Source organism: Natrix helvetica (assembly GCF_964273705.1).
Source record: "Natrix helvetica genome assembly, chromosome: 2".
Classification (NCBI taxonomy): Eukaryota; Metazoa; Chordata; class Lepidosauria; order Squamata; family Natricidae; genus Natrix; species Natrix helvetica.
The window spans coordinates 144,389,744-144,409,820 of record NC_138552.1 but is presented as its reverse complement, the minus strand read 5'-3'; positions in this window follow the sequence as shown (position 1 = coordinate 144,409,820).

Genomic DNA, 20,077 nt, shown 5'->3' with positions numbered 1-20,077 from the left:
AGCTGCCCTTTGAAAGCTCCAGAGATTTAACATGAAGGCTGAGCCAGATCAAAGGGAACAAAAAGTTAACAAATTAAGAGAAAAACGTTCCAAAAGGAATGCTTAACCAATTTAAATATTTAGTGGCATTTGCAGCATGGTCTCTCCTTCCAGCCTTTCCATTTATAAAACAACATGCATGTCTTAAGTAAATGTGGCTAGAGAAAGGTTTTCTGAAAGATGTACAAATGTTGATCTATATATTCTGAAGAGGCTTATGAGTCTGATAAAGGAGGTGTTGTAAAGAAAGCTTCAGTTCTACAAGGTTGCATTGCTCTGGTAATTATGGTTAAAATATCTGCAACATCTCATTGATTGCAGGAATGAGGATGAGGATAATAACAAGAATAATGCCATTCCAAATGTAGAACTGGAAAATATCAGCATTTAACCACTGGAATGATGGAATAAACTGGCAAAAGTTATTTTTCTCCATAATTATTGGAGCACCAGAAACCATAACAGTAGAATTGTCAAAAGAGCTGGAAATTATTATTATTTTTTAGAAAAACAGCTTTGCTTGGAACTACAATGGAGGATTTTGGACAATTCTTAAACTTTGAGATAAAGCTTGAAGTGATCCTAAATTACCAGTATTTTCTGAAGCATGCTTCTCTGGAGAAACTCTCTCTTTGAAAGAATCAATGGTTAAAAGTGGTGGAGACAAGCCTGCAGTTCATTATCTAAGTAAAAGTTCCTCTCCCAGCCAGGATCTTGTTTTTTTATTATAGCCATGGATGTCTTTGATAAGACCCCTGACTGGCCATGAAGATAATAATTTTTTCCCCAGTTAATAATAATATTCAGTCTCACCTTATCTGTTCCTATTGCAATCGTTTAGAACCACCATGAGTATTGATCAGCTCACCATTCTCTGAAATTTCCCCCAATTAGCTTATCCTAAGTCTGTCTTAACATGAAAAGTCCTTCCTTGAAAAGAATTAATTGGACCTTATTGTCATCAATATTTATGTTATACCCTGCAAGGTCCAATCATCCTACAAGATGCAAGGGCTAGGAATTATATTAGTGAAAGAAACTTGGAAACATGAAACAAATTTATGAGTTTGAGGGAGAATGGGAATCAAAGACCATGACATGAGAAGCAATAGTACTACTCTATACTGCACTAGTGAGGCCACAGTAGGAATACTGGATCCAATTCTGGTTTCCACAATATAGAAAAGATGCCGAGGCCCTAGAAAGAGTAGAGGAGCAACAAAAATGACAAAGAGTCTGGAGGCTAAATTATACAATGAATGGTTAAGGGAACTAGGTACACTATATTGCCAAAAGTATTCGCTCACCTGCCTTTACTTGCATATGAAGTTACTGTAAGTGACATCCCATTCCTAATCCATAGGGTTCAATATGATGTCAGTCCACCTGTTGCAGTTATAACAACTTCAACTCTTCTGGGAAGGCTGTCCACAAGGTTCAGGAGTGTGTTTATGGGAATTTTTGACTATTCTTCCAGAAGCGCATTTGTGAGGTCACACACTGATGTTGGATGAGTTTACGTGGCCTACCACTTTGTGGCTGAGTTGCTGTCATCCCCAAACACTTCCACGTTCTTATAATACAGCTGACAGTTGACTGTGGAATATTTAGGAGTGAGGAAATTTCACGGCTGGGTTTGTTGCACAGGTGGCATCCTATCACAGTTCCACGCTGGCATTCACTGAGCTCCTGAGAGTGACTCATTCTTTCACAAATGTTTGTAAAAACAGTCTGCATGCCTAGGTACTATATTTTATACACCTGTGGCCATGGAAGTGATTGGAACACTGGGTTCTGATTATTTGGATGGGTGAGCAAATACTTTTGGCAATATAGTGTATGTTTAGCCTAACAAAGAGACGGTTTAGGTGTGACATGATAGGCAGTCAACTTATTCTCCAAAGCACCTGAGGGCAGGACAAGAAGCAAAAAATGAAAGTTCATTAAGGATGGATCCAATCTGGAACTAAGGAGACATTTTCGGACAGTAACAATTAATCAATGGAAAAGCTTTCCTCCTGGAGTTGTGGGGTTCCATCACTGGAGGTTTTTAAGAAAAGATTAGACAGCCATTTGTCTGGAATGGTATAGGGTCTTCTGTCTTGGGCAGGAGGTTGGACTGGAAGATCTCCAAGCTTTCTTCCTTCCCTATGATTCTATGACATCTAAAGCCAGTGTGTGTAGTTGAAGGATTCTGAGGGCAAGCAAAGGCAGCTAAGAGTGGTAGATGGAAATGAAGGGGCAAGAAATACAGTTATATATAAGGAGGTTGAACTAGGCAGAAAGTAGGCAATATCTGCATTCCACTCAATCTTAATAAGAAGTAGCCTTTTTACTATATCAGGATAATTGATCAATTCAGCCTTTATATGCATTTAGAACCAGCAATCGTTCAAGGGGGAAAACTGGGAATCTCATATGAAAGCAAATGGCTGTATTATTGGGCTATGGGGTTTTCCATATTACATGTTTGGATGAAGAGGAACAAAGAGGCAAGAGATGGTCAAACGGAGCATGAAGAAATAGAATAAATATGAACAAATGCATGCATGAATAAATGAATGAATGAAGAATAGACAGCAACCCTGAAAAGCAAGCACTATTGCACTGCTCACCTACAGCTGAACCAATATGCTATTATTCAGAGGCATTTGGAAAGGCCGCAATATCATATGATATCAACTTGTGGAAAAGTAGCTGGAATCATCATTCTCTTATCAACACAACTATTTGATGTTGCCAACCACTCAACTTGTTTCCTTTGTTTCTTTTCTATTGTTTAAGCCAGGGAACTTGATATTAATTTTATATAAATTTATTAACTGAATGTTTCTGAATACACAATTAAATTAAAAAATGGCCAAATATGCTTCTCTTTGCTAATTTATTTGCTAATAGGCAGGTGTGCACAATCACACGCACACACACACACACACAAATGCACACACACACACACACACACACACACACACACACACACACGGGAATTAGTCATATATTTCACTTCATACAATGATTTACCCTAACAGTCTTTTAGACTGTAAGGCACTTTTTCCTCTGCTAATCAGCACCAAAAAATATAAATTAAGCAATCCTTATGTTATACGAGTGGGCTAAATTGCTTTCAAATAAAACTATTTGTTTTGATTTTTAGTCATCAGAAAAGGTCAGCCAGTGGTGTCACTGACTTCTTCCACATTAGGACAGAATGAATATGTTTGTAGGACCTTTCAATGAAAAAAAATGAGTACTGCCAAAATGTTAAGAAAAGCTAATTATTTTCCACTCTGATCAGAAATTAAAAGATGGCAATGCAACAGTATATCCCCAATGGCATTTTTTAAAGTTCATCAATGAAGTGGCAAGAAGGTGACAAGCAACAGGGAGAAAGCAGAACTATTTAACTCATTTTTTGCATCTGCCTTTACACAAAGGGGTGAAACAGCCCAAAATATCAAAAACAGCACCACAAAAATCAGATTAGGAACACAAATTGAAATAGGGAAGAAAATGGTAAGTGAGCTCCTGTCTACCCTAGACGAGTTCAAATCACCAGGACCGGACGGATTACACCCCAGGGTTCTGAAGGAACTGGCAGATGAGATCTCAGAACCATTGAACTATCTTTCAGAGATATAGTTCAAAAGTCCAGTCCTAGGCTGATGAAGTTGGGACGGCTCCAGAATGGAAGGGAAGCGGAAAGAGAAAGTGTGTCCATCTGGTAAGGAAACTTTATTGTTTTGGAAAAGACTACCCCTCCCATTTTTTTAAGTTAAATTAAATCCGAAAGCAGAAGAAAATAAGCGACGAAATTAACCTATATTGGATTGCTTTGGATAATGTGTTTAATTTTACTTTATGGATTGAAGTGCTCGCAACTTTTTTTAAAAAAAGAGAAAAGAGGATTAGATTGACAAGAACTATACCCCGGATTTCAAGGCATGGAAGAAGAAAAAAGAGGAAAAACGATGGATTTAAGGAGAGAGAACTTCTCAGAAGCAAGATTGACAACCAAAGATAACCTGATTAAAATAGCAGATGGAGGGCATCGAGATTACTTAAGTAATGCTACAAGCAACAAGCTGCGGAGAGAAGTCCACAAAAATTTTATTAAGGAAATAAATAGAAGATCAATTCCACAAATGACAATAGAAATCAGACTGTATTATTACTGTAAGGATACAGGCTGATATATGAAAGTTGATAATAAAAAATAGTTAATTTTAGTAAGTAGTGATTAGTAATTTAATAATTTCTAGAGTGCTATGTTAAATAAATAATTGATAAGGATAATAATATCCTTATACATACATACATGTGTTGGTTTGATGAGAGGAAATTTGATATAATTAGCAAATGATTTTTAAAAAATAAATAATAACTATAACAATAACAATGAAATGACAAGGGATATAGTGAACTATATATATATATATATATATATATATATATATATATATATATATATATATATATATATATATATATATATATGTGTGTGTGTGTGTGTGTGTGTGTGTGTGTGTGTGTGTGTGTGTGTGTGTGTGTGTGTGTGTGTGTGTATGTATGTACTGGTTTAATAAAAGGAATTGGGATATAAATTGTAAACAGCAATTTGGAAAGGAGGATCAGAAACCTTGTTATCAAACATAATTAATGTTTACTTAGAACATGCTATAAAGGGGTAATATTTTTAGATGATATTAGAAATAATTAATGAAATGCTACTATGTGCTTGTGTTTTTTAATTTTGGACTATTTCATGTAAGAGGATGTTAAAACAACCACAGTCAAATGAGAAGCGTGGTATGTTGATAGTAAGATATATAAAGATTTTTGATTTAAAATACCTAATGTGATTTGAATTATAAGCAATGACTGTGGAAGAGATGCATGAAAGTTATTTGTAACCAATCGCAACACTTCTACAATATGATTAGTGATTAGTAATTTAGTAATCTTTAGAGTGATATGTTAAATAAAAAATTGATAATGATAACAAGGTACACACATGTGTGGGTTTGAAGAGAAGAAACCTGATATAATTAGCGAATGAATTTCTATTAATAAATAACAATAACAATGGAATGACAAGGGATATACTTAACAATATATATATGTACTGGCTCAATAAAAGGTATTGGGATACAAATAGTAAACAGCAACTTGGAAAAGAGGATTAGAAATTTTGATATCAATCATAATTAATTCTTACTTAGAACATGTTATAAAGGCGTAATGTTATTGGATGATATTAGAAATAATTAATGAAATGTCATTATGTGGTTGTGTTTTTCAATTTTGGATTATTTTATGCAAAAGGACGTTACAACAATTATAGTCAAATGAGAATTGTGGGACGTTGATAGATATATAAAGATTTTTGATTTAAAATATACAATGTGATATGAATTATAAGTAATGACTGTGGAAGAGATGCACGAAAGTTATTTGTAACCAATCGACACACTTCTACAAAATGTAACGAAAGATGATTTTAAGTTTTTTTGTGTTGTGTTTGTTTAACCAAAAAAAAAATTCTTTAAAAAAAATCAGATTAGGAACACAAATTGAAATAGGGAAGAAAATGGTAAGTGAGCCCCTAACTACCTTAGACGAGTTCAAATCACCAGGATCAGATGGATTACATCCCAGGGTTCTGAAGTAACTGGCAGACAAGATCTCAAAACCATTGAACGATGTCTTTCAGAGATCCTGGAGCACCGGGGAACTGCCAGAGGACTGGAAAAGAGCTGATGTGGTTCCCATCTTCAAAAAAGGGAAAAAATAGATGTAGGAAACCACAGATCTATCAGCCTGACCTCAATACCAGGAAAGATTCTGGAAAAGATAATCAAGCAACGAATTTGGAAACACCTAGAAGCAAACAAAGTAACAGCCAAAAGACAACATGGGTTTGTCAAAAACAGATCATGCCAGACTAATCTTATTGCATTCTTTGACAAAGTGACAAAATTAGTGGACCAGAGGAATGTCGTCGATATAGTTTACTTGGACTTCAGTAAGGCATTTGATAAGGTAGACCATAACCTACTACTAGATAAAGTAGAAGAATGTGGGTTGGACAGCATCACCACCAGATGGATTTGTCACTGGCTGACCAACCACACTCAACGTGTATTCCTCAATGGAACTGCATCTACATGGAGGGAAGTATGCAGTTGAGGACCCCAAGGTTCTGTTTTAAGCCCAGTACTCTTCAACATCTTCATCAATGATTTGGATGAGGGAATAAATGGGGAAATCATCAAATTTGCAGATGACACCAAGCTGGCAGGAATAGCTAACATCCAGAAGACAGGCTTAAGATACAGAAGGATCTTGACAAGCTTGAACACTGGGCACTATCTAATAAAATGAAATTCAATGGTGAAAAGAGTAAGGTTCTACATTTAGGCAAGAAAAACGAAATGCACAGGTACAGTATAGGTGGTACCTTGCTCAATAGTAGTAACTGTGAGAGGGATCTTGGAGTCCTAGTGGACAACCATTTAAATATGAGCCAGCAGTGTGCAGCAGCTTCCAAAAAAGCCAACACAGTTCTAGGCTACATGAACAGAGGGATAGAATCAAAATCACGTGAAGTGTTAATACCACTTTATAATGCCTTGGTAAGGCCTCACTTGGAATACTGCATTCAGTTCTGGTCGCCACGATGTAGAAAAGATGTGGAGACTCTAGAAAGAGTGCAAAGAAGAGCAACAAAGATGATTAGGGGATTGGAGACTAAACATATAAAGAACGGTTGCAGGAACTGGGTATGTTTAGCTTAAGAGAAAGAAGGACTAGGTAGCAGTGTTCCAATATCTCAGGGGTTGCCACAAAGAAGAGGGAGTCAAACTATTCTCTAAGGCACCTGAGGGTAGAACACGAAACAATGGATGGAAACTAATCAAGGAGAGAAGCAACTTAGAACTGAGGAGAAATTTCCTGACAGTTAGAACAATTAATCAGTGGAACAGCTTGCCTCCAGAAATTGTGAATGCCCCAAAACTGGAAGTCTTTAAGAAGATGTTGGATAGCATTTGTCTGGAATGGTATAGGGTTTCCTTGCCTAGGCAGGAGGTGGGACTAGAAGACCTCCAAGGTCCCTTCCAACTCTGCTATTGCATTGTATTAAGTCCTTCCTTCCTTCCTTCCTTCCTTCCTTCCTTCCTTCCTTCCTTCCTTCCTTCCTTCCTTCCTTCTTTCCTTCCTTCCTTCTTTCCTTCCATCCTTCCTTCCTTCTTTCCTTCCTTCCTTCCTTCCTTCCTTCCTTCCTTCCTTCCTTCCTTCATTTGTTCCTTCCTTCCTTTCTTCCTAAAGCTAAAGCAAAGAAACATGTAATGAAAACTGGTTTGTACTGAATGTTATTTAAAACAATTATCAAAATGGATTCTTTCTTTCAGTTTATGAGTCTCCAGATAGTTTCATGGTCACACTTCCAAGGTTTTTTTCATGACCAAGAGGTTGTTTTTAAGAACATGAAATCTGAGATTGCTCTTATTATCATTACGAACAATGAGCCGAGAGCCTTTTAATAAGACCTTTGTCATAACAATGTGAGTAATGGTCCAATCACATGATTTGGCACTGTGAAATTCTCTTGGCTTAAAACAGGAGTTAATTATGGGGGCAGGAGCCTGAGCAGGAATCCAGTCGGGAATGACCGTTTTTTTACGTCTACACACCAAAATCCTCCAGAAGTGTGTGAGAAGTTGAGATTTCCCAGAATATCTCTAAAATTGTCAACCAGTTTCTGTCTGAGATTTTAAAATTAAAGCAAATAGAAGAAAGTATATGGCCCATCTCAGCAGCCTGAGGCTTCTGAGAGTAGTAGGTTAGGAATCTCCAGAAGGCCATTGGTTCTTCAACCCTGATTTGTGGACAAGAGTCAAACTCACAGCCAAAGGTTTAGATATAAACTTTTTAAATATAAAAACAGCCATGTGTATGTTTCCTATTCATGCTATAGGTTTTGGTGATGGCCATTGGTTTAGAGATTTTTCAGAGAGATTTAAAAGCACTTACAAATGATGGTTGGAACCATGCTGATCAGTCATTATACTTAAAACTGTATTATTCAGAATAAGACAATATAGCTTTTAGTTTATAGTGCCAGAATGTTATCTAAATGAGACAACAACTGCTTCCAGCCACAACCCTTCAGAATGTTAACCCTTCAGAATGAGAAACATGTAAATAGTTAATGATTATTATGTGGCAAGCATATTCAAATTGAAAAAAAGACTTTTTTTAAAAAAACAGAGCAGGTGACAACAATGCCAATAAGATAGTTCTCAATTTTTTAGATTTCCTCTCATATTTCATGCTTTCCTCCTCCCAATTTTCAAACAAACATTGGCAGCCTTTCTTTGTTCAAGTGACAAGGATAATTTCCTGAGTTCGTCATGTGGAAACAGAAACATTCATTGGTATTATTTAACAGAATAATAATAGAATAACAGAATTGGAAGAGATCCTGGAGGTCTTCTAGTCCACCCCCTGCTCAGGCAGGAAACCCTATACCATTTGAGACAAATGATTGTCCAATCTCTTTTTAAAAACCTCCAGTGTTGGAGAACCCATAATCTCTGGAGACAAGTTGTTCCACTCATTAATTGTTCTCACTGTCAAGAAATTTATCCTTAGTTCTAGGTTGCTTCTCTCCTTTGATTAGTTTCCATCCACTGATTCTTGTCCTGCCCTCAGGTGCTTTGGAGAATAGCTTGACTCTCTCTTCTTTGTGGCAACCCCTGAGATATTGGAACAGTACTATCATATCACCCCTCATCCTTCTTTTCATTAAACTAGACATACCCAAACCCAGCATTCGTTCTTTATATGTTTTAGCCTCCAGTCTTTATTATATATTTAATCTGAGTAACATGGTCTGGAATCTTTAGTTTGTGTGAAAATCGAGAAAATGACCATCCAATTGATCTTGGAAACCAGACATTGGGAAATATTGTGGGTGAAAAGGAATAGTTTGATTGTGGTGGTAATAAAACCTCTTTGTCTCCCTTTGAAACCATTTGCTCCATAGGGCAGTTTGTGAGAGACAAGCCCAGGGATCCCCAAGTGCAGATTTCATTCAGAGATAAGGCTCTTGTTTACCTAAGCAGAGAAACGTGGGGATCTATTGCAGAAAACATATGGTTGCTATTTAATTTAAGCTTTATCATTTTTCATTCTGACAGTAAAGCTGCTATACTGATGTGGGGAGGGAGCACTGTGCATTGTACACCCTAATCCGAAATGAGGGTTCTTTCTGCTTGCCAGAGGAAATGTGATTCCAAAACAATTTGGGGGCAATTGTAAGATGATATGGCACAGAAAACCAGAAGCTGCTGTAACCTGAAATATTATTTCTGGACAGTATAATATTTGCTAGAAAATGACTTGTGAATACATGGCTGACTGCCTCGCGAGAGGCAGCTTGGAAAAAAAATGGAGGCAAATGCTCATTCTTCAGAACAGTCTTCAATCTCTCTTTTCCTGATATTACTTATCGCTAATTGTTCTTTTAGAGTCTGCAATTTCTTAAAGAAATTTAAAGGAGGGAGGGGGAGAGAAAGATTAATGGTCTATTACGCATAAGAAATGCGATTGGAACATATGAGGTACGAGAACATGACCCTCAATACTTAAGGGAAATAGGCACAAATTTGTTTTTAGAGATTGGAAAGGAACACGATATGTTATTACTCCCCAGCACCTAAATTTGTACCTACTCTCTTCCTAGACTAGAAACAAAAGGTGGTTTCTGATCCCATTTTTTTTCCTGAAAGCAGCTTTCTTCAATGAGTTAAAGCATAGTTACTTAGTCCCTGGTATCATTGGGTCGGGCCTCCATCTTGATAGGCATTTCTCATGTGAGGACAGAGAGGAAGCCTTCCAGGTTTTAATTTTTTTTTTTTTTGTTTTACCAAGATTTATAAAGCCACCCAACTCAAACCGTGTGATTCTGTGTAAAAAGCAAATAATCAACACCGAACCCCATCCTGGACATAGCCTCAAACATTAAAATATCTAAATATAAAATGGCAACCAAACGACATTACAAAACTTTCCCTCAGGTGTCCCAAAGGTGCTTTTTCAAGAAGCCACTGGACTTTCTTGTTTTTTCTTTTGAAGACACTTTGCTTCTCATCCAAGAAGCTTCTTGAGTTCTGACTGGATGGTAGGAAATGGAAGGATTTATAGTCAGTCATAGCTGAAGAAGCTTCTTGGAAAGGGACAACCATGGGACAACCATGATCTGAATCAAGAGTGAAATCCAGCAGGTTCTGACAGGTTCTGGAGAACCGGTAGCGGAAATGTTGAGTAGTTTGGAGAACCGGCAAATGCCACCTCTGGCTGGCCTCAGAGTGGGGTGGGAATTGAGATTTTGCAGTATCTGCCACCCTGCCACACCCACCAAGCCAGACCCACAGTAGTAAAAAAAATTGAATTTCACCACTGATCTGAATGACTGAGAATCTCCATAGACTCTTCCTCCGCTGCTCCCTAATCCCTGGGAACAGGCATGGGAATGTAATGCCAGGTCTGAAAGGCTTGGCTAAAGGTAAGCAGAGTTGGCACCTAAAGGGGATAAAATGTATTGTAGAGCTTTTGCACAAGAGTAGTGTAAGTAGTGTAAGAGAAGATTGTAAAGATTTGTTTTCATTTCACTTTGTTTATAAAAGATTCCTTAGAGATAATTTACCATGTGTATATGTGTAAACACATGAGTGTGCATGTATTGTAATTGCACACTATATTAGAATGGTTTAATTATTGATACAGTGTACAATCTTACTTGCTTACACAAAACAGTTAATAATAAGTTATGACTGAAATGCACCCTGCATTTTGTATCAGCATGAGAAAGCTACTTTTTTTACTAACTTTCACTTTATAAGTAGTAATAAAAAAGGAAAGAGGAATTGCTCCATTACTACCACTAATTCCATGATCTCGACTTACAACAGTTTCTTTAGTGGCCATTCAAAGTTACAACAGCACTGAAAAACTGACTTATAATCGTTTCTCACCCTTACGACCGTTGGGGCATCATGATCAAAGTTCAGATGCATGGCAACTGACTCATATTTATGACCACTGCAGTGTCCCTGGATCATGTGATCATCTTTGGCGACCTTCTGACAAGCAAGGTCAATAAGGAAGCCAGGTTTGCTTAACAACCATGTTATTCATTTAACAACTACAGTGATTCACTTAACAACGGTGACAAGAAAAGTCACAAAATGAGGCAAAACTCACTTAGGAAATGTCTCACTTGACAACAGAAATATTGGGCTCAATGGTGGTCATAAGTCGAGCACTACCTGTATTCACCTGCCTCAAATAAAATAGTGGGTCAATTATGATAAGTCTTTCTATTTAACATTCTACTTCAATGGACAGATATACACTCTGGCTGATCTCCAGTCTGGTTGCTCAGACTGGATTAGGGGGAAAGACTAGAGAAGATATGATAACAATGTTCCAGTATTTGTGGGGCTATCACACAGTCGAAGGGAGTCAAGCTATTTTCCAAAGCACTAGAAGGCAAGACAAGAAACGACGGACAGAAACTCATCAAGGAGAGGAGCAACTTAGAACTAAGGAGAAATTTCTTATCAGTGAGAAAAATCCATCGGTGAAATGTGTTGCCTTCAGAAGTTGTAGGTACTCCATCAATGGAGGTTTTTAAGAAGAGACTGGACAGCACTTGGTATAGGACAGGGGTCTCCAATCTTGGCAAACTTTAAAACTTGTGGACTTCAACTCCCAGAAGCCTTGCTGGTTGAGGAATTCTGGGAGTTGAAGTGCACAAGTCTTAAAGTTCCCAAGTTTGGAGATCCCTGGTATAGGGACTCCTGCTCATGGAGGGAGTTGGACTAGATGACTTTTAAGGTCCCTTCCAAATCTGTTATTTTATGTTCTATCTACAGCACTAGTAGTCCTCCCCTCCCCTCCCCACCCCACCGAACTGTCCTATGTGAAGCTGTTTGCAACTGACTAGACCAGGCCTGTGAAACTGGAGGCCTGTGGGCCGGATATGGCTCGCAAAGGCCACACCCACCCCAGCTCCGCAAAGGCAAAAAACATCCTGATACGTCATGACACGGCCCGCGATGAGATTGGGTTTGACAGCCCTGGACTAGACTGTGAAAGAGAACATGATTAAGGGGAACAGGGGTCTCATTCTGCACTGATTAGGCAGGGAAATCTCAGCCATCCGTCTATTTTACAGAATCCAGGAATTCAGGTAAATTTCACTCACTCCATTACATGTACTTCAGCTTGGCCATTAGCCAGCCATGAGGAACATAGACAAGAGGTCTAATGAACAACAAGCAGCAAAGCTAGGTCTTTGACATTCCCCGCAGACTTAAAATATGTAGTGGTGCATTCAACCTGGCAACCCTAGCACATTAGAAATGCACTGACATTCGTTTGTCCAGATGTGTGTGTTGCTTTTAAATTCTGCAGAGCATGGGAAGAGATCTCCCATTTCACCCAAGCTCCATTTTTCACCATCTGTCCTAACAGCAGCAGCAGTAACCGGTATATTTATGGCAGTGATATTATTACATATGGTAGCTTCATCAAACAAGCCGATAATCAGAGTCAGAAACAAGCTCTCCATTCCTCTCTATACTTGGCCTTTTGGCTTAAAATCTTTATTTTATAAGCCTAAGATAAGTCCTTTTTAGAAGATACGATCCAGAGAAGCAATAGATTTTTCCATTCCTTGATGTCTTAAAAAGCCAACACCGTGGTGATAAAAATGGGCTGTGTGCTTTGAAACATCTCTATTTGAAAATGGGAAAGAAAAAAGAGTAAGAAACCAGCAATGTGCTTGTTTCTCTCTTGACAACAACTCTTCGGTTCTGCTTCATCCACTCCTTTGCCAATTTGCAGTAATTTTCCCGTTTCAAGCACCAATAAAAGTCTCAACAGATTTAAAGTCTGCCATTAAATATTTCCATGTTTTGGAAGGATTTGATGGCATTAAATGTAACAGAATAATGGAGTCTCTAAGTAATTCCATTGGTAAATAATCTACAATTAGGGAGTTTGCAGACCAATAGAAAATAAATAGACGAATTTTGTATAATTAACCCAGTATGAAATACCTTTCTATATACAAGTGATAAAGTGTTCCTTTGGGCCATCGCCATGCGTGGAGGCTTTTATTCCTTTCAAGCGCTACATTCTCCGAGTGCCAAGTTTACACTAAGGAAAAGTATGCTAATAGAACTGATGGATCCCCTTCCACGCTGCAATCATCTGTGCTTGGGATGTTATGGTGATGCCCTTTGGGGAGGTAGATGCTTTTAGAGCCACTTCAGGCTTTAACCCTTGCTGGTGTGTTTGCAATGGAAGGCCTGTTGCAGAATAATACCCTTAAAATAAACTTTTCCTCCAGATCATTCACCTTCAGTTTCATGAGGAAGAAAATGCTGCACCTCCATTAACCCTATTCTTAGTCCAATGCATTAGATTGTCAAAGCTTTCCCGCCCCCCCTGTAATGTTAATTCAAATAACAGATTAACAGAGTTGGAAGGGACCTTGTAGGTCATCTAGTCTAACCCCCCGCCCAAGAAGGAGACCTTACACTATTTCTGACAAATGGCAGCCCAATCTCTTCTTGAAAGCTTCCATGGATGAGGCTCCCACAGCTACCGAAGGCAACTTCTCTTCCATTGGTTGATTGTTCTCACTGTCAGAAGGTTCCTCCTTATTTCTAGATTGAATCTCGCCTTGATCAATTGCCATCCATTATTCCTTGTCTGGCCTTCAGGTGCCTTGGAAAATAGCTTGATGCCCTCCTCTCTGTGGTGATGTTGAGAGTCCTAATTTACATGTGTCTGTCTTAATATGTCAAATTTATGTAGTTACCCATCCTGCACAAAGTGATTCTGGGCATTGTACAATAATAAAATAAAACAATAGATACAGGTAGTGCTCAACTTTTTTTGTGACTGTTCAAAGTTTCAGTGATACTGGACTTATACTGAACTTAGTGACTTATTATCTTTTTTCCACACTTACAACCGTTGCAAAATCCTTGTGGTCATGTGATCAAAATTCTGACCCTTGACAATGGGCTCCTACTTAGGACAATTGCAGTTTCCTCTTTGTGTGTGTGTGTCATGTGATCAGCTTTTGAGATCTTCTGACAAGCAAAGCCAGTGGGGGAGCCAGATTCAATTTAATAACCATGTTGCTAATTTAATAACTGTAGTGATTCATTTAACAACTACGTCAAGAAAGGTCATAAAAGGGGATAAGTCACTTAACAAATGTCTTGCTTAGCAACAGAACTTTTGAGCTCAATTGAGCTCAGTCAAGAACTATCTGTATATAAAAACCATCATTGGTATGTATGTATGTATGTATGTATGTATGTATGTATGTATGTATCAAAATTCTGACCCTTGACAACAGGCTCCTACTTATGACAATGTTCCCCTTGGACATATGTGCTAGTCATTCCCGACTCTAGGGGATGGTGCTCATCTCCATTTCAAAGCCGAAGAGCCAGCGCTGTCATCTGACATCTCCATGGTCATATGGCCAGCATGACTAAACTGCCAAAGGAGCACGGAATGCTGTTACCTTCCCACCAAAGGTGGTTCCTATTTTTCTACTTGCATTTTTACATGCTTTCGAACTGCTAGGTTGGCAGAAGCTGGGACAAGTAATAGACATTATTTTCATAATTGTACCACAACATTCTCTATATTAATCACTCTCCTTTCCCCTCTCTACTTCCTTCTCCTTCCTTCTCTTCTCTTCCCTTTTCCTCTTTTCCTCTCTCCCCTCCTCTTCTCCACTTCCCTCTTCTTCCATCTCTCCTACTCTTCTCCCCTCGTCCATTTCCTTCTCTCATTTCCCCTCTCTACTTCCCTCTTCTTCTCTTCATTGTAGACCTGGATAGCCTTTCTAATCAAGGATTTCCCCCCTGAAAAGCAGGTCTTCCTAACCAGCCGTGGATTGTCAAATTCAAACTTTTCTTTAGACAATATACCCACTGCAAATGGAGCATGAAGGCAGAGCAGCAAGACTGACTCATCTTCCAGCAAACCTTTTTTAGCTCCTGGGATAATGTTGTGACCGAAAGCATTCCGCACTCTACACATTCATTGTTGGAAAAATGTTCATTAGAGTTAATGCTCTCTTTTCTGTACAGGAGCAGTTCACCAACGTTTTAGTCTCAAAACCCCTTTACGTTCATAAAAATGACTGAGGACTCTATGGTTTATGTGGGTTCTATCAATATTTTTTGTATTAGAAATTAAAACAGAGACCTTTTAAAATTTGTCTCTATTTGACTTTGGGGACCCCCTGAAAAGATTTTGAGGACATTCCAATATCTCCAGATCACAGATTGGGAGATATTGTTCTTCAGCATTATCGCCACAAAATGGTTAGCCAATGCAAGCTAGTAGTTAAAAGTGCCAATTATCAATAGGCACACCCAACCCTAAGAACAGCTGTGAATTTTAGAGAGACACTTTTAGCCTCAAGCTGTTCTATCTTTGTTTTGGAAGAATGCCCCCCTAATCCCACCCCCTTCCCCAATTTATTGTGCTTTATGAACACCATAACTCAGTCACAAATATTTGTCCCTATTCTGTGCTCCAAAAAAAGTGCTGAGACTCAGAAACAGCTGGGAAAGCTAAGTTCTCCTTTACTGAAGTCAGGGCCTCATCAAGGGGTGGGTTTCAAAAATTTCAGCAACGGGTTCTCTGCCCGGTTTCTGTGTGGGTGTGGCCATGGTGGATGTGGCCTAGTCAGCCTCCTGCACCATGGGCGAGGGGGGTGTTCTTGCCTTCCCCAGGCTCTGGAAGCTTTCCTCAAGCCTCTGGGAGGTTGAAAACTGCCTCCCCTGGGCTTCAAAGGCCTTCTGGGAGGACCATTCCCCCCCCCCCCCCGAGCCTCCGCGCAGGTCCTACACTTACCTTGCATCCAAAATGGGTTGCGTGGAGACTCCTGGGAGGAGCGGAAGGGAGAAGCGGCACAGGAGGAGCAGGGCGGGAGGGATGGGAGGGGTGAGGCCAGCCAGGGGTGGGATTTGGAAGTTCTCCAAACTGGCCATAATGTTAGCTACGGGTTCTCCCAAACGTGGATGAACCCATATCAGCCAAACCTGGCCACATCCTTGAAAACAACTGAATCCACCTTTGCAAAGCTGATTGGTTTAGTGGTGTCCCATTCCTGCTAAAGTCCTCTCTCTTGGAACCACAAATACTCCAAAGGAAGGTGAAAATATCTCCTCTTGTAATCTAATCTTTGAAAACACAAAAGAAAAACAAGCTTTTGGGAGCCCTGCCTATATCCTGGGTGTTGGTTAAGGTGAAAGGCCTTGTATGTGCACCTGAGATTATTGGCATGATTTCCAAGTATGCTTCTCTTCCCTCTTTCTCCACTTCTTGGTTTGACATACAATATACCAACTAGATGGTTGTGATGAGTAGGATGTCCTCCTTTGCCTTTGCTTTATTCCTTTCATTAAAAAGTTTGTTCTCCTAGCAAGGATTACAAAGCCCTTCTTGTCCTTCTGTCCCCACCCAAAATGGCCACAGAAGGTTAAATGGGCCACAGAGCTCTTCTCACAAGCAGATTTGGAGGGATCTGCTCTACCTCAACAGGAGAGTCTTCTCATTGACCCCTTTAGCCTTCTGTGGCCATTTTCGGTAGGGCCAGAGGGACAATATGAGCAAAGGGATATTGTATGCAGGAGAGGGTGGAGAGAGCACCACAAGGAGATAGGTAGATCAGGAAAAGTACATTTGTCTTACGTGTTTTAAATGTACCTTAAAGCACAAAAGATATAATAAAGAATATAAACAGGTGAACAAATCAACAGATTACCTCCCTAGTTTTGCTTCTTATCTCTGTACTAAAATGAATTTGGTGTGTGATGGCACCAAAACTGTAATATCTTTCTCGATAATACAAGCATTATTTATATTCAGACAAAGGCAGTACTTGACAAAAGTAGGTTTGTTTTTCAAAACCTGAGATGAACAATAAGGCAATTTATGCAAACTCCCAGGGGAAGAAGTGGATTAAATCAAAGGGAGGAAGAATGTAGAATGTCATGAAGTTATGTGAAATCTAGAAGTACTAAATTTAGGTAGCTTGTAATGCAGCCCTACATGGATTTGTGTAGGTAACATGTAATCAGGTAGTATGTGAGATTACAAACCTCAAAGTTCGTTCATTCATTCATTCATTCATTCATTTCGTTCGTTCGTTCGTTTGTTCATTCATTCATTCAGTTTTCTTAACTGCCCATCTACCTTGGAAAGGGACTTTTCTATAATCTTGTTTCCATTATTTTTAAAGGGGAGGCTATATTTCCTCCCCAATCTCTCAATCAATTTTCCATATGGCCCTAATTTAAACCTTTTCATTTAAGCAAAATCAGTTTTGTGCCAATTCATCAGGCCTCTATGTCAGACTAAGCGGTACCAAAGATTGGGAAAAGAAAGAGAACATTTCAAAGTCAGTCTTCTAATCGGGAGCTACAATCAAGAGGTGGTCTCAGTATAAACACAGTCAACGGAATACACTGATCGGGAGCCAGTAATAAACACTGCAAGTATCAGGGTCCCTTTAGATCTCAGGGACAAAGAGATGATGGTTAACTACCCACCCATCTAACCCCATCCCATTATAGATACCATACATATATACCAAATGTTTGGTATATCTCAGAACATTGTGGTTATAGTAGCCATCACCTTGTAGCCAGACGTATTAATAATAATGGAAGAGCTTATCCTGATCTGATTTACCCCCACAGATTGGTTTAGGTTTTAGGTTTAGGTTTATTTGGATTTATATGCCATAGAGATGAATAAACAGCAATATCTAACTGAACAAACATTGGCTTCTCTTGCCTTGCTATACACAAAATGATAGCCACTCCTTATCATACCAAACCAATAAGACTCTCTTCAAACCTGAGAAAGGATATCTGTTGAAAAATTGCTTGTTGTCCTTTCAAAAAAAAGATTCTGAAGAGGTGACGCTGGAAGATTTGGAATCTCCCTCTACTAAGTTCCAAGAATAGGGTCTACATTGTAGCTTGCTAAAACTTCCTCTCATTCATTCCCTTGAAATCTATTTGCATCATTGTTCCTGGAAATCTGAATTATACTATTTATCATATTGTATATTATACACTTTACTAAAGAGCTTGAAAAAAAGAATAGTGTCTAGTGAGAACCTTGTTTCATCATGAATTTCATCATGGAAACAACGTCCTCTGCCAGCAATAGGCCAGGTTGAAGCAAGCAGAAAAAGTGACTGGAAATAAACATAGTTGTGACAACTCTTGATTAATCTTTGTCTCTTTTCTCTCTTTCTCTAAGTCCTCCAATCTCCTCCCTTTTTGTGGACTCTCTTTCCCCCTTCTTTTATCACAGCTTCCAGGGAGAGGACATGATACTAGGTTGAGGGCTGTAGGCTGCCCATCCTTGGATTAAAGCCCTCGTACGTTCATAGGGCCTCTGTTTTAGGTTTTATCCTCCTCATCATCAAAGAAGATGCTCTCCTTCCTGTGTGCACTAACCCTGACATTAAAATATTCATTATTAACATGACAAAGAAAGAAGGGAGCAAATTCCCTGTAGCACAATAAAAAGGGAATGCCAAAAAGTGAAATAAATGAGTAATGATCATCTTATGTTATTCTTCTGTTACCTAAGAAACTATCTTCAAAACAGAAGTCCTCATAAATGTTCTGGAGAAGGATCAGACGCTTTCTGCTGCAGAAGGATACGAAGTGTATATGACTTGGCAGGCGTTCGCTTTCTAGAAGATAAACTAGAGTCTCAAGCCAGCATTCTATTACTTTTGACCTTGCAGTCTGTGGCTTCTAGCTGCCCTCTGTGTTAGAAAGGAAGGATCCCAATGCCCTTCATAACCTTTTCCCTTTTGAAATTTCTGTTTTTAAAAGTCTTACACTAAACTTTGCTAGAGGTGAATGTCCCTCTCCCATTTAAAATTGGATTAAAGATTGTTCTGTGGAGCCATGTATTTAGAATACATGCCCAGCATAGACAGTAGAACCTCGGGTCACGAATACTACTGACCACGACCAAATCAGGTGCCGACCAAAAAATCCGCTAAATGTTTTTCTCTGGTCGTGAACACATCCTCAGATGGCGATCAAACACAGCCACGGCAATTCTCCCTTCCGCACCATTTACATGCATGTGCAGTCAGTATTGCTTCCAGTCACGACCAAATCGAGTTACGACCGAAGTCCTGAAATGAATTACAGTCGTGATCGGAGGTTCCACTGTAGAATTTTCTTCTAAGTTTTCTTAGCAGAGTGATGCAAAGCTACATTATAGAATAGACTACATAAAGGAAATAATATTCTTAAATAAGATTAGACTATTTTCATCTCATTTTTAGGATTTTATTCTTTTGGGGATAATCTGTTGCTGGGATCATCCAGAAGAAGTGAAGCCATCCCCTTTTCTCCTATTTTTCTTTTTGTGTCTTTTTTTCTTCTTCTTTGAGTTTTCTTTCTGAACATGGTTTCTCCCACACTCTTACCCTCTCACTGCCCCACACAGCTAGGAAAGGGACAGATGAACCAAAGGGGCACTGATGATGTTATCTAATTTGGTAATGAAACAGCTACAAGAAAGCAATCAAGCTTAAAGGACTCCACAGTTCAACCCTGAACTACTATTCTCTTCTATCAGATTGATAGCAATCTGGGCTGATAATTTCTAGAGTAGCGATGGCGAACCTTTTTTGGCTCGCGTGCCATAAGGAGGGGAGCGCAGGGGGGGGTCATGCGTGGGTGTGCCACACCCACAATGCAATGTGTGACCCCCCCGTGCGACACCCCCCACGCGCATGACAGGCACTCCCCCCATTTTTGCATGCTTTTTTTGCCCTCCCCAGGCTCCATAGGTTCGCCATCCTGGTTCTAGAGTATTTTTTAAATTAAAAAGTAAAATCAACTTGAGTTTGACTTCAGTTTACATCCACATTGTTCTGGGCAAAATG